The sequence below is a fragment of the Dasypus novemcinctus genome, chromosome 5, assembly GCF_030445035.2.
Source record: "Dasypus novemcinctus isolate mDasNov1 chromosome 5, mDasNov1.1.hap2, whole genome shotgun sequence".
NCBI lineage: Eukaryota > Metazoa > Chordata > Mammalia > Cingulata > Dasypodidae > Dasypus > Dasypus novemcinctus.
In genome coordinates, this window is record NC_080677.1 from 119,537,171 (window position 1) to 119,553,644 (window position 16,474).

The 16,474-nt window shown below is 43.5% G+C and overlaps 1 protein-coding gene across 1 annotated transcript in view; it reads left to right on the forward strand.

Annotated features, from left to right (window-relative positions):
- TBXAS1 (thromboxane A synthase 1) overlaps nt 1-16,474 on the forward strand; it is a 195,041-nt gene that overhangs the window by 106,917 nt on the left and 71,650 nt on the right. The window lies entirely within an intron of this gene.

Here is a 16,474-nt window from a genome sequence, read left to right on the forward strand (position 1 = left end):
TCTTCACCACATCGCTGTGAGGTAAATGCTGATTTTATCATCCCCATTTTACAAATGAGGAAACTGAGGCATGGAGAGGTTAAGAAATGTGCTCCAAGTCACACAGCTAGTCAATGGCAGAACCACAATTAGAATCCAACCCTATAATACTCAGTCTTTCTGTTTACTTCTCTTACACACATGTGATTTTCAAATGGTGCTCTGAATCTCCCTAGGACTATCTCAGGGCTGTCATGATGGTCGGGGCAGGGGGAGAGGTTGAACAAATGGAGCTTCTGTTGGAGTTTGAGGAGGGTGTAAGCAACACTATTTTTTGCCTAAGTTTGGAACTAACTGAGGTATAGACATTAGTTTCAGGCAGAGGAGATGAAAAGCTCTCCGTGGTGAAGCTGTTTGAAAAACGTAGCTCCCCATCTGGTCAAATGGGGTTGTTAATCCATCATCACCCAAAATGGGACGAGTTTATTCTCCACTGCATACACGAGTATGGATCTGGCTAGAAGGCCAACCGTTCCCATTAGGGCCGGCCCACACATGCTCAATTCCTTCTTCCCAGGCTCCAGTCTGCTGAGGGAGGGAGTGGAGTGCAGGAAAAAGACAGGGAATGCAACCTTAGCTACACACTGGAATCACCGGAGAGCTTTGAAAACGGTTGATGCCTGCGTCCTACACCGAGAAATTCTGATTGAGTGGTCTGGTTTGGGACACAGCTTTTAAAACATGATGTTGGAGGACGTTGGTGTTGTGGGAGGAGTGGGGTGAGGGGAGTGGGGGGTTATATGGGGACCTCATATTTTTTTAATGTAACATTAAAAAATAAATAAAGACAAAAAATAAAAAATAAAACACCCCAGGTGATTCTAATGGGAAGTCAAAGTTGTGAAACACTGCTAGGAGAATTTCTCCACAAGGGAGCATGAGGAGGGGAACATACTGCTTCAGCTGGAGCTAATAAACCCTGCTCCACATTTATCTGTTCTATATTGAGGTTTCGGGGTAAAGATTTGTTTCAAGGAAGGGACTGCTTCTTGAAAAAGTTGTAAACCACTATTCTAGACCACCTTGATGAGCTGGATGGGGCACTCACCTTTAGTACACCTTTAATATTTAGCCACTGAATATTAAGTTAACCAAGGGAACAGAGGGGAAGGGGAAGTAGATAACCTTGGACTGACATCACTAGCTCAAACCGTAGTATCCTATTTCTTTATTCATGAGTAAACAATGACTTGATGGCACCACAGATGTTGAAAGAATCTCATCATTTGTTAAAAAAAGAAATTGATGAAGACTATCTACTAAAAAAAATAAAAGTAAGATGGAAAACAAAACAAAACAAAACAATTTTAACGATCTTGAGCTATGGTTCCTTGCAAAAAGGAATCTTACCAGGGTCTGGATTTCCTTAGCAACTACAGGGTATTCTGTTACAATGTCTTTCCCAAACAAATCCAGCACTCCTGGGATCCAAAGCATTTTCTCTTTCTGGCTCAAGAATCAAATCCCTGGTGCCTGAATCAGTCACAGAAAACAGAGTTCCTCCAAGCTGTTCACAGCACTAAGGTGTCTAGAGGGGAAGAAGGAGTCGTAAATGAGAAGGAAGGGGTTGAGAATAAATATCATAGGCACAGATTCCCTAGCTTTTGCCTCAGTTCTAACCCATATCAACAAGCAATACCAGTAAATTTAAAACTCCATTGAAAGTCATTCTTTTATTCACTATAGTTCAATTTAGGTTCTTGGATTTCCAATTGAAAGGATCTCCTTGCAGGAGTGGTGGTAGTTGCCCTTCTCCTCACCACTGGAGGGTTTAGACCTTGTAAGTTTAAGGTTTCTGAGAGGGAAGGTGGCATCTAAATAGAGATATCTTGGTGCTCAGGAGACAAGGATAGGGAGATGACAAAATGACAATCAAAAACAGATATGAGTAAGGTCACCAAGGAGTGTGTAGCAAAAGAAGAGAAGAGGGTGCAGAAATGAACCCTGGGGAGAACAACATCTAAGCAAGGAGCAGAAGAGAAATCTACAGAGAAGGCTTGGGAAGAGAAGCCTGAAATGGAAATCCAAGAGAATGTGGAAGGGGGAAGTATTTCAAGGAGAAAGAGCAAAGTTGTTAAATGCCACTTAAATAGAAAGAAGCACGGACTAAAAAGTACATGACAGAGATAGTATTTCTGAAATGTTAAACTGAGGTATGTATGCTTTGTGCTCCGTAAAGCATGTTCCCTGTGATTTTCTCTCACCCTTGAATCAATGGTGCTCACTGCTTCAGAAGGGGACAGTGGGTGCAACCTAGAATAAGAAAGTCATTGCTCAACTTTGAACTGCACAAGACAATGGTCTTGGTAACCAAGTTTTGTTAGGAGAGGAAAGAGTTTTCCTCACTGCAAATGCAGCTTCCCTTTGTGTACAAGGAGCAAGGTTTGGGACTCTGAGCATGGAGCATTGCTCAAAGACACAGTGTAGACAGGATGGAGGATGGCATGGGCCAGTGGGCTCTACCCCATGGAAGATGGATGGAGGGGAGGAGAGAAGGGCAGGCTGCCCGTCATGAATGCCCTACCTGCCCCCTTCTCCAACATACGTGATGCCCTCAGTTTCTGGATTCCGCCTTGGACTTTAACTTTCCAACTGCCTTTGTTCTCTAGGTCACTAGTTCTCAACCCCAGGGTGACAAAAGGTCATATCAGAAACACCTAGGACCCTTGTTAAAAATACATATTTCCAGTCACCCCATGACCTACAAAATCAGAATTTTTTCTCAGGGTGGACTGAGAATCTATGTTTTCAAAGTTCCCTGGAGTGATTCGGATAGTAGTCGGAGTAGAAACCACCGGTGTTGTCAGCAGTCCTCTTGGTCTGGCCATCTCAGACCTGCTGCCTCCCAAGTCTCGGGACCTGGGCCCCAGGACTCCCTGCCCCTCCCCACGTTATTATTATTACTACCATTTTTTGTAGCATTATCCCCATCTAACAGCCATCTGTTTTACCTATTTATTGTGGTTATTGTACAGCTCATCCTGCTACATATATGCTTTATGAAGACAGGGTTTTTATCTTTTTCTTTTCACTTTTCGTCTTTTATTGCTCTCTACACAGTACTTGGCACACAATAGGCTCTCACTCAAGATTTACTGAATGAATCAATGAATCACTCAAAGTACCAGGGGGCTTTCTACCTAAGATTGCAGGCTAAGACTAAGTTAAAAGAAATATAAAGAGGAAATATTTTATCAAGGAAAAATTAAATGAAAGGATGTGGCAAGTTGTTGGCTTTCTATTTAGAGAGTCACAAGGATATACATATAAAAATAGAAATAGCAGATCACAAAGACACAGAGAGGAGAATGAGACAAAGAGAGAGGTTGGGGTAGAGGAGACAGAGTCAAGAGGCAGCCTTGAAAACCTGGAGACGAGCATCCCATCTGTAGTTCATTTGGCTGTGGGTGGGTACCTGAGTCAGTTTTCCCTGGAATAGCTTTGAAATATCAGTATCTTTATTCTTTCTGAATTTGTACATGATTTTGGGATTTATTTTCAAACTTCAGAGTTGACTCTTGAAATAAAAGTTTGTTTTTGAAAGCTTTTTCCTTTTGAACTTTGTCTTTAAATGTTACTAATACTCGAAAACTCTGAATGGCACCATCCTTCTTTATGTGGATGGTAGGCTGCCTCAGTCCACAATCTTTGAAAGTTACTTTGAATCAGTATTATATCATGAATCTATATTTTTATTTGAAAGAAAATTGATTTTTGGTTTAAGTCTTTACCAGAAATAATATATAGGTATTATCTGATAGGAAACTGAAAATTTGATTCATGCATCGCCAACTCAGAAAGAGGAAACCATCAGAATCTTAATTCTGGTGACAGTTATTGGGATTTATATTAAAGGATTGCTGAGGAAAATGACTGATTTTTTATTAGGGAAAATTTTGCCTGATTAACCTGCCAGAGTTTCCCGCCCCATCTCCCAAAAGATTAATTAAATCCAGGAGAAAGGGGCAACCAGTAGATTTATTTAGTTTTTTTACCAAAGGGTATTAGTGAGTAACCATGGAATTGTGTGAAACTTTATTATGGGCCAGGGAGTAAGTAAATTTAAATTCAGGAAATAAAATTGGGGCTAAATTAGTACTTCTGTGCAGGAAAAATATAAATAATGGGATCCCCTTGGGGCCTAGGTTAGCATAAGTTTTATTTTAAAATTTTATAGCATCTGAAAGAGGGAAAACACGGAGAAATCTATATAGTTGTGTATTCCTCTAAGCTTTTATGATTTCAAAAATATTAAATCAATAGGAATAAGTTTCTGGGACTCTTCTAAGATTGTGTAAGTAAGCACAAAAATGGCAGGTCACCTTCAGTGTAAGCAAAAATAAAATAACACATTTGGAAAAAATTGTCTCAGCTGTGCTTATACGATGCTGAACTCCAAGCTATGAATTCCTACCAAGGAAAAAGATTTGAAGTCATTGAGAATCGAAAGGCACCATGGTCGAATAATTTGGTGAAATATTACTATCTTCTTAGAGATTCACCATGTACCTTAACATAGCAAAGGCTTGGAAAAGAGCTGCTGTAAAGAAATCTGTTTAACTTTGCTTATCCTGGGCTCAAATAAGTTTTCAATAGATGAAGATATGGGGAAGCAGATTTGGCTCAGCTGATAGAGCGTCAGCCTACCATATGGAAGGTCCAGGGTTCAAACCCAGGGCCTCCTGACCTGTGTGACAAACTGTTCCACGTGCAGTGCTGCTGCACACAAGGAGTGCTGCACCATGCAGGGGTGTCCCCAGCATGGGGGAGCCCCATGAGCAAGGAGTGCACCCTGCAAGGAGAGCCACCCCGGGCGAAAAAAAAAGTGGCGCTGCACACATGGAGAGCTGATGCAGCAAGATGACGCAACAAAAAGAGACACAGATTCCAGGTGCCGCTGACAAGTATACAGGTGCACACAGAAGAACACACAGTGAATGGACACAAAGAGCAGACAACTAGGGGAGGTGAGGCTGCTGGGTGCTATTCCTTTGGAGGTAGATTTCGTGAGCACCCCATGTTTGAGCGCTTCTGTAGAGACCAAACAGCCAAATTGGATGGACCACGGATCTAACCTAATATGTTCTTAATCCTCAAAGTCCTATATAAATGACTTGGGCATTTCCTCCATTCACCCAGATAACTACGAGTTGGCTGTGACCCACTGAGCTGGTATGAGACCAGGCAGCTTCGGAGAGGAAAGCCTGAAGCTGTGATGCGTGTCACTCAAGGGAAAATGAGCCAATCATATCTCTATGCATGGGGGCTCAGTTAGAGAAAAGTCCAACCAACAGTGAAAGCTGGTATCTCTCACACTCACTGACAATTGACTCTCTGCCTAATTTTTCACTTTTCATCCAGATGTTTCCTGTCAGGAAGGCACAGTCAATAATGTATAACTCTTAAAGGCAGAGGCAGATGTGGTTGTTATTCCCTCCAGGCCTTTCCTGCCTTGGAGAAGACATATTACTCAAGAATGACTGCAATGTTTTAAAAAATTAAGTTGCTATAGTCAGCTTATGAGTAAATGCATAGCTACAACCACTTCAGTGCAAAAGTATTTGCAGGATTATAGTCATCATGACAGTTTAGTTAGGCCTTTCAATTTTTCCTGTAAACTCTTCAGACAATCATGTTTAGGGCTTCTAAAAGCAGAACGTACTTTTCCAATAATGTTGGCACAAGCAGCTTTCTCTAGGCTGCACCAGCCTCCAGCAGTCTATTTTTAATATTTGCTTTTATTTCTTAATCCTTCCACACAATAAAAATGAAAGTCATTATAACCAAGTGTGGCTGTGGTAATAAATACTTCAGAGTCCAAAAAACATTGTCCCTGCCTGACCGGTTGCCCATTTTCCAGGATGTCTGGGTATTTATCTAGCAGCAAGAGACCATTATCTTGCATCACAGTTGTATTCCACTGACACCTAATCTCCTAATTAAAATCAGTATAATGATGGACTGTTTAAACTCTGGTTAAAATGTTCCTTTTCCATTTGCACTGAAAAGAAAACACACTCCTCATTGTGGGTACCCCATCCTGGGTTATAATTTGGCTTTCCTTTGCCAGAATCACAATGTCACTCTGACTTGCCACTGGTTAAATCTAAAAGAGCATCTACAAGTGCCACACAGCTTGGCCGTTGCTTGGCAACACCAGCAGCCTCCTCCTCATTGTGGTGAGTTCTAATTGGTCACAACTCTTGACAGGAGCCGCTGACTTATTAGAACTGATGCTTGATTACTCACCTAGATGGCTAGAGCTGATGCTTATCAGCAGGAAATTTTGCATAAAAATGGGTCGTGTGTATTTTTAATATCTTGTTGGTTTCTAGCAAAGTGTAGTGAAAGAAGGCGTTACAAGTTTCGTTAACTGGAATTAATTTTGTATTTGTTAGTCACCAGTTTAGAGAGTTTTCAGGTATCATTTTTGCTATTTCTTAAAGCAACATTATTTCTAAATTCTACCCCATTCCATCCCCTATTAGTCCTTATTTATTCAGGAAATCCCCCTCTGACATCAGTTCTAAAATGACATTGCCCATAGGTCTACACAGTGCCAAATGGGATGAAAAGTTAAATTCATGTTGTTTAACAAGTATATATTAGTTCCTGTGTTTAAGGGGCTTATAATAAGAAAGTCAACAGGGCATGTAAATTACTACATTATTACTGAGTAGTGGAAGACTGTGACAGGTAGAATCAGAGAGCTCATGTCCTGTTGGCAGATCGAAAACCATTTTGGGGCTGGGGCTGTGGGGTAGCACTGAAACTAAGCCTTGAAGATTTTGCTGAGTTTTGACAGAGGGAGAAGGTGTGTTGCAGGTGAGATGAGTTGCAGGAACAAAGGCATCTGTACAGAAAAATACAGGGTGTGTTCAGGGAATAGGGGCATACAAATTGGCTAGAACACAGAGCACATATGAGAGATTAGTGGGAGAGAAAACGAGAAAAGTAGGTTGAGGCACGTAGAGTTCACCTTCCCCTGCCAGGGGGTGAGTTGGCTGCTTAATGCACTAGAGAGTGAGAAGTTATTAAAGACTTGAAAATGGGGAAGTAACCTGCTCAGAATTCTACTTTAGGAAAAGAGATTATATTTCAGCAGTTTAGCCTCCGAGATGCCAGATGTCTCCCCAGACCCAGGGGCAAACACTTCTGGAGCAGATGACGGGAGCTATAAAGAATACCTCTGGAGTCTCCACTTTGCAGCAGCTCCAAGGTGGGACAGGCTCCCAGGGGTCATTATTTGATATCAGGGTAGCAGCCTCTGTTCTAACTCTGTTCTGAGTCCCTCTTAACATGTGGCTAAATGGGTCGCCCCAGCTACAAGCAATCTATGTGTGGGGTCAGCTCAGTTTGGAAATAAAAGGTAACACAGAAGAGACCTCCTGGTTTCCTATGCAGGAAATGTGTCTTCCCTAGCACGCCATTCTTCAAACTTCCAGGAACTCCGAAGGCTTAATGGAGTTTTTTGTTTTGTTTTGCTTTTAAGGCCACAGCATCGGAGGCTGCATAGAGTGAAATTATAACTAAAGAAGTTAATTAACTGGGGAGCAAAAGGAGTAGGGACCCTATGTTAGGAGGAAAGCAACATACCAGGAGCCAGGGATTTTTGGGTTCTAAGTCTTACTTTCACCAAGTTATTTGAGTTCAAAATAACCAGATTCTGTCCTTTAGGTCTTCATGTAATTCTAAGATCAGTGCTTCAAAAAAGGCTTTCTTAGGGATGGAATGTGTTAGAGCAAGTACATAGGCCTACTAATGCAGCCCTTTACTTCCCCAAACCAGGAATTTGCCTGTTCTTTCCATGGTCCCCAAGATTTAAGGATTGAATTATTTACCACCAAAAGTTACCCTCAAGTTCTAACCCCCAGTCTTATAAATGGATTTCTATTTGGAAATAGGATCTTTGAAGATGTTGTTAGTCTAGATGAGGCAAAATTGGATTAGGGTGGGTCCTAATCAAATAAGACTTTACATAATGAGAAGAAATTAGACTTCACAGAGAAAGAAGACAGCCATGTGACAGGGGCCAAGATTGAGTTTGCCACAAGCCATAGATTGTCGTGGATTGCTGGTCAGCCACCACTACAATGCTACAGACTTCAGAGTCTATAGGGAGGTACCCTGCTGGCACCTTGATTTGGACTTCTAGCCACCAGAACTGTGAAAATAAATTTCTCTTATTTCAGGATGCCTCGTTTGTGGTAATTTGGTTCCTAGGACGTTAAAATGCCTGATCCGTAGTGACGTCCTTGGAATCCCAGATTGTCAGAGAGGAAAGGGACTTCAGTTCATTGCACTTAGCCCCTCATTTGAGGTAGAGAACCCAAGTTCAAAGAGATTCAAATGACTTGCCCAAAGTAAGAGGTAGAACCAGCATAGGTATCTCAAGCCTTTCATTCAGGGCCAGTTTTCAGCAAACTACACTGCATTCATGATAAGATATAAAGAGCACCTCACTCTATGTTTCTCGGCTATCATTGGCAAGACCTTCCAGGAACATTCAGTCAGTCAGTTATCACATGGGTATCTCTAGATGATCAGCTGAATGCTGAGGACCGTGCTCATTCCTGGTATAACAAATACCTGAAACTTCAATAATACATGGTAACACAGAAGAGTTGCCACAAGAGAGTGACACAACGGGTATATTAGTTATCCACTGCTGTATAGCAAATGAACCCAAACCGTAGTGCTTAAAACAACAAACCTTTATTCCTGTAGGTCCAGAATCTTGGCATGGCTTAGCTGAGTACCTCTGGAGCAGGGTCTTTCAGATGTAGTCTTCAACTGGGCTGCCAGTTCATTTGAAGGCTCGACTGAGGGAAGATCTACTTCTAAGCTTATTCACATGGTTATTGGGAGGATTCAATTCCTTGTGAGCTGTTGGACTACAGACATCATTCAGTTCCTTCTGGCTGTTGGCTGGAGGCCCCCCTCAATTCCTTGCCATGTGGACCTCTCCACAGAGCAGCTCAAATCATGGCAGCTGGCTTTCCTTGGCGAGAGCACCCAAGATGGCAGCCACGGTCTTGGTGTGAGCTAAACTTGGACATGATATACCATCACTTTTGCTGAATTCTAGTCATCAGAAGTGAATGACGGGAAACGGACTTTGGCCCAGTGGTTAGGTCGTCCGTCTACCATATGGGAGGTCCGCGGTTCAAGCCCCGGGCCTCCTTGACCCGTGTGGAGCTGGCCATGCGCAGTGCTGATGCGCGCAAGGAGTGCCGTGCCACGCAGGGGTGTCCCCCGCGTGGGGGAGCCCCACGCGCAGGGAGTTCGCCCGTGAGGAAAGCCGCCCAGCGTGAAAAGAAAGAGCAGCCTGCCCAGGAATGGCGCCGCCCACACTTCCCGTGCCGCTGACGACAACAGAAGCGGACAAAGAAACAAGACGCAGCAAATAGACACCGAGAACAGACAACCAGGGGAGGGGGGGAAATTAAATAAATAAATAAATCTTAAAAAAAAAAAAAAAAAAAAAAGAAGTGAATGACCAGGTCTAGAGCACACTCAATAGGAGGAGATGACACAAGAGTATGAATATCAGGAGGTAGGGCTTATTAGAGAACAACTTAGAGGCTGTCTATGATAGAGTAAACACTGTCACTTTAGGGGAAGGATCTGAAGAGACTTTGGAGTGAAGGAGAGGCTCTGAGTCCTGGAAGGCTGGATCAGATGTGAATAGGTAGAGGCCCTCCAAATGGGGTTGGTAGAGGCACCTATGTGGAAAGGACAAAGAGTGTTTGGAGGATGGCGAGTGGTCATGCTTAGTTAACAAACATGGAGGTTGTGAAAGATAAAAATAAAAATGCAAATTGGTGGGAGGCGGACTTGGCCCAACGGATAGGGCATCCACCTACCTCATGGGAGGTCCACGGTCAAACCCCAGGCCTCCTTGACCCATGTGGAGCTGGCCCATGAGCAGTGCTGATGCGTGCAAGGAGTGCCCTGCCACGCAGGGGTGTCCCCTGCATAGGGGAGCCCCACGCGCAAGGAGTGCGCCCCGTAAGGAGAGCCGCCCAGCACGGAAGAAAGTGCAGCCTGCCCAGGAATGGCGCCACACACACGGAGAGCTGGCACAGCGCTTAGGAAGGTAGGATAAGAAGGTTGGACTTTGTCTTTCAGTCAATGGAGGTATCCCAAGGGTTTTCAGCAAAGTATTGCTTAGATACTTTTAGAAGACTAACCTGGTGACCTGGTATATGATGGATTGGAAAGGGGAAAGGCAGGAGGCAAGAAGGCCAAGAGGCTCTGTCAAAACTGTTTTTTAGTATGCCTATGTGTCAGGCACGGTACAAAGTACAAGACTACAAAGATGCTTAAGATATGGTCTTTGTTCTCAAGAAGCAGGGTGACGGCCGTATTCCAGGTCACAGATGGTAAAGCCTGAATTAGAGTGGTGCTTAGGGAGATAAAGGTGAAGGGACAGAGGCAAGAAAGGAAGCAATGTTAAGATGGTCAGGCAAAAATGGGCAGGACAGATGCAGAGTGGATTGTAAGGAACAAGAGAAGAGAATGAATGATTCCAAACCAGATGTCCAGGGAAAGGGTAACTCTCCAGAGGATGACTACCACATTGGAGCTGCTCACTGCATGCTAGTGTTCAGTGTTCACATATTTTGTTTCTAAAGTGTGTAACAACTCTTCAAGGGAGGTATTATTATTCCCATTTTGTAGGTAAGGAAATAGATTAAGCAATGTGATCAAGGTCACACAATTAGAAATGACAAGGAGAGGAAACCCTAACAATTGGATTGGCTTCAAGTGTTTGCTCTCCTTGGGGCAAGTATATTTTAACAAGGTCAGAGTCTTACTTATTCTTAAGGAAAGAAATTCTAATGATGAAATTGTGGGGATCATTCAGAAGGAGAGAAGAAGAAAGACTTTGAAAAGAATTTCTCAGCCCTTCCTAGTCATTAACTCAATAAGTTTGTCTTGTTTACTCACTCATAGGTCCTTCCCATCTTTTCGAATTAACTCTATTGCCCTCTGGCTACTCCGTGACTCAGAGTCCCTCAGACGGTGTTGGTAGATGTCTTATTCTGCCACAGGGCTGCCAATGCAAAGTACCAGAAATGGGTTGGCCTTTATAATGGGGATTTTAATGGGGTAAAAGCTTACAATTCCAAGGTCCTGAAAAGTCATAATCAAAGCACCATCAGAGATGCTTTCTCACCAAAGTCAGCTACTGGTGATCCTGGTGTCCCGCCACATGGGAAAGATGGCAGCTGATCTCTGCCGAGGTCCCTGTCTTCCCTTTTAGAACCTGCCGTCTCCTGGAGCTCAGACTTAGGCAACCAGGCACAGGGCTTGTCTCTTTCCTCCTTTTCCAGTCTCGGCTGCTCCACTTTCTTCCCAAGTTCAGCTCTGGGCTATCAGGCATAGGACTAGTCTCTTCAGCCTTGAGCCCCTCCCTTGGCCCAGCCTCTCGGGGCCTTCATGCTCAAGCTTTGGCTGCTAGTGACCTTCAAGTCCTCTCTCACATGGCAGGATCAGATATGGCAGCGCCCCCTTGTCCCGTTTCTCTCTGTCTCTGTGTTTGCGTTTATATAAGACCCAGCAAGAGAAGAGACTCAACCTGAGTCACACCTCACCGATGTAGTCCAATCAAAAGGCTCTCACACCCACAGGAATGCATTAGATCAAAAACATAATCTGTTTCATTTTGGGATTCATTAAAGAACTTCAAACTGTCACAGTGAAGAATCCTTTTATTTTTTAATTGGATACTTTATACAATAAACTCCGAATGAACAGGGATTTCCCTCCTTGGGAAATTTCCTTCCCAGCTAAGGAGAGTGCTTTACCCTCAATGCTTGCTGCTAGTTACAGATACTTGCCCAGCTGTATGCTCAGCCTTGCCTCTAATAAGCCTAACCAATATGAGAAGGGAGAGAAGCAAGATGGAAAATTTTCTCCCCAGGCTTGGCTGCTGGACTGTAACCTCCAAGACCTCATTTTTTAAAAAAGACTTATTTTATTCATGTCCCCCCACCTTCCCATACCCCATTATTTGCACTTGCTGTCTACCTGTCTTCCTTTTAGGCGGTAATGGGAACTGAACCCAGGACCTCCCATGTGGAAGGGAGGAGCCCTATCATTTGAGCCACCTCCACTCCCTGCTTGTTGTATCTCCCATTGTATTTCCTTCCGTGTCTCCTCATCACATCATCTTGTTCCACCAGCTCGCTGTCTTGTGCATCTTCTTTAGGAGGCACTAGGAATCGAACCTGGGACCTCCCATGTGGTAGGCAGGTGCCCAACTGCTTGAGCCACATCCTTGTCCCCCAAGAACTCATTCCCACCCCCCACTTGTTGTTTGTGCTTTTTGTCTGCTCTCTGTGTCCATTCACTGTGTGTTCTTTCGTGTCTGCTTGTCTTTTTTCTTCTCGTCTCTCTCTTTATGAGGCACCAGGAACTGATCCCAGGACCTCCGGTGTGGGAGAGAGGCATTCAATTGCTTGAGCCACCTTGTCTCCCTGCTCTGCTGCACCTTTCACTGTCTCTCCTCTGCACCTCCCTTTGTTGCGTCATCTTGCTGCACCAGCTGTTCCGCAGTGCGGGCCACCCGCTCTCCATGGTGCGAGCCAGCTTACCTTCACCAGGAGGCCCCAGGAATTAAACTGAGGGCCTCCCACATGGTAGACAGGAGCCCACTTGCTTGAGACACAACCATTTCCCCCAAGAACTCATTTTTAAAGAAACTTAATAACATTAATGTTTGATTTTATTATAAGTATAATATAAAAGCATTATGAAAAAATTAGAAAAATAAAAATGACTCATTATCTTACCAACAAGCTGAAATGTTACAACCAAATGAACATCTTTTATTAAGATCTGAATGATAATCACATTGTATATTCATCTGGGCATGTGTGTATGTGCCTCATATGCCTGCCTGTCTGCATATCTAGGGAAATAACGGCAGGGCTTGTGTTTTGTATAAGATTATGCAAGCCCATCACAGAGAGCTTTTGTTTGTATGCAACTCATGTGAGAGTAAATATTCCATAACTGCTTGTGTATAATGCAAGGAACAAAACATGAAATGATTGCTATTGGCCGACGTGCAGATCATGCTCCACTGTCTTATAATATTTTCCCTGCATTGCTTTTTAAAACATTTTTCATATTACATGCCCCATCTCATATCACATTAACCCAAATAAAAATGTCATTATCCATTCAGTTAGACAGACCGCAGGCAGAGTGTGGTCGGAAATTACAATTATACCAGTTGGCAGCAAAGCATTCTAGTCTCCTGCATATAGAGGAACCAATGGTGGGCAGCTGGCCTGGCCCCGCTTGTAGTGTTCATGCAACCGGATTCAAAACGGGTCGGCCCTGCTTTACACACTTGGCATGCTTAGGCATCATTGTGTGTAAATCAGATTTCATGCTGCATCCCATTTTTGCTATGTTAAGGAAGCTTCAAGCTGGATATCTAAAAAGACTTCCTTTTATAATAGTAATTCTTTAAAAAAAAAAACATGTTACTCTGCAATAAATCTGAAAGATATTTGGTATATACTATTTTGTTATAATGGGGTTCACTTACACCACCAAACTTATTAAAATAATGGAAGGAATTCAGCTGATGAAGGCAGTCCTAGGTAGTACTGAGTTCTCCAAGCATTAAAGTAGTCTGAGATTTCTGGGAGTGGTGGGCCAGAGGTTATTATAAGCTACCCATATTCATGTTCTTTCGTACTAGTGGCTTATTAAGTTGATGGGTTTTTGAGAATTTAGAAAAGAATGTGGTAGTTATGAAGAATCATGAAAAGGTTACTGAGATAAAATCAGAATAGCCATCCTCATTTCTTTTGTGATTAAAGTTTGGAGTAGGGAGATGAGGCGACATATTTCCTTTTCAGCAAATCATTTGACCAAGTCTTTCCCAGCTAAGTTATCGATAAACTGAGTATTTACTTGGATGTATCCATGGCTGACTGAAGGACTGGAAACAGTGATGATGAACAATTCTGTGGCTAAAAATCCTTGTTCTCAAGATGCCCCTCTCCAGATAGTCCCCCCAGGAGACTTAACAGCAGGGCAAGGCTTTCACATGCTCTGTAGGTGCTCCACCTTGGTGTGTTCTGCAGTGAATGTTCTCCCTGACGGCTTCCCAGGCCACTGTCCCTACCCCAGCCGCCACATGCCAACTTCCAGGGAGTCCTTGCTGCTTCTCAGCCCAGCCCACGGCTCACGCTCTCAGTCAACTGGAATGCCCCTTTCAGGCTTCCCTGACCAGCTCTTTCAGAGAGGTCCCTGGTGGCACGATTCTTTCCTTATAGTACAGAGCACCTGGGGGTGACTTTGAGGGAGCTGGGGAAGGGAGGGCCAGACAAAGCCATGTGCCCCTCCTTCCACCACCCAGGCTGTCCCACTCTGCCAGGCTTCCACAACCACCTGAATGTTTGGGGGCAGTTAAGAAACTGCTCTGCTCAGAACACATAGTGGGAAATTTTTTACAGAAATAAATGTAAAGCCTTTCTAGTGAATAGACCCTAAAACATCAAAAAATCAATTGCACATATTTATGATTCATGGAAAACAATCTTTTGGTTTTTGTTGATCTGAACCTCAATATCTGCTGATGTTATAAACCTGCTAAGAAAGTCAAGATAAAGCTGGCTTTGGGATTAACATGCAGCGTGCAGGTTACAGGAAACTATAGTACCATTTACTAGATTGTGTCAGATACTGTGCTCCATTTATGAGGCTGCCTTTTAGGACGGGCACTGATAAACTGGAGAGTAATAAGAATGGAGTAATATGTGCAATTAATTAAAATTCACTCACCCACTCATTCAATAAATAATTACTATGTGCCAGGCACTGATTTAGACACTTGGGTACAAAATGAACAACTAGACAAAAATTCCATGCCCTGGGTTCCACCCCAATTGAGGTGATAGTGTGAGCTGCTTTAGGATTACATCCTCCTACAGAAAGGAGAACTGGGCGCAAACATCCTTCTCAAAGCTCCAAAACACACTTAAAAGGGAAGCAGATCTGACTCAACAGATAGAGCATCTGCCTACCATATGGGAGGTCCAGGGTTCAAACCCAGGGCCTCCTGACCCATGTGATGAGCTGGCTCACACGCAGTACTAATGCACACAAGGAGTGCCCTGCCACTCAGGGGTGTCCCATGCATAGGGGAGCCCCATGCTCAAGGAGTGCACCCCATAAGGAGAGCCGCCCAGTGCAAAAAACATGCAGCCTGCCCAGGAGTGGCACTGCACACACAGAGAGCTGACACAGCAAGATGATGCAACAAAAAGAGACACAGATTCCGGGTGCCACTGACAAGAATACAAACGGACACAGAAGGACACACAGCGAATGGACACAGAGTGCAGACAACTGGGGGGGGACGGGGGGAATAATACACTTACAGGACTACAGTACCAGAGCAAGTGCCAAACAAAGAAAAAGGCTCCTTAAAAAATGTAGGATCTCCACGTGCCCTGGCTGGACTGTCCCCCACCCCTCACTAGCTGGCTCAGAGCCAGCATGTGCTCCCAGGGCAGATCCCTGATCCTTATACCAAAGGCAGGGGAGTAGCCCTTGTGCAATGCTGGGAGCTTGTATGTCTAGCCCAATCAGGTGGCAGCCTGATGCACCTGCCATTCCAGGACTTGCCCTGAGTGTAGAAGGCAGCTCACAGAGCTCTCCTTTAGAGTACTGTGGGAGAATAGTCCAGTTATGCTGCCTAGTGCAAGGGATTGCTGACTGTAGGACATATAGTGCAGTGCCCAGGACTTTGAGGAAACTGTTTTCTAGGGAAGAGGGGATATTTGTATCTATGTAAAGAGGGGAATTCCTGGGGCCATGTGCACATGTCCAAGACAAAATACATGCACAGAAAGGACCAGGGAGGCTACGATTCTTTGACCTGGAGTAGCTATTCTCTAAACTCATTTTATGGATAGATCCTGAAGAACGCTTGCACAAGATCAATCTGCAAAGACTAAGAGAGTTGTTTTCTTTTCTTTCCTTCCTTTTATTTTTTTTCACTACTGCCTGGCATTCATGGTAAGCTCTGTCATAACAGTAGCTGTATACAACACTCAGAGTCTAAATTCCAGTGATAACACATTAAAATATCAAAATGTCCAGGTTTCAACAAAAGATTACAATGCATACAAAGAAATGGGATGCAAAAGGCCAAGCAAAGCAGACAATTAGAGTATTAGAAATAATGAGGAGGACCAGACCTAGAACATAACAAACAAAGAGCTTTTAAAAAAATTTTTTAAAAACCCTAATTTGTTCAAAGAACTAAAGGGAACATGGACCAAAAAAACAAACAAACAACAACAACAAAAAAAAAAACTAAAGGAAATCAGAAAAATCATAGATGAACACAAAGAGAATAACAGTAGAGAGATGAAAATTATGAAAAGGTATCAAACAGAGC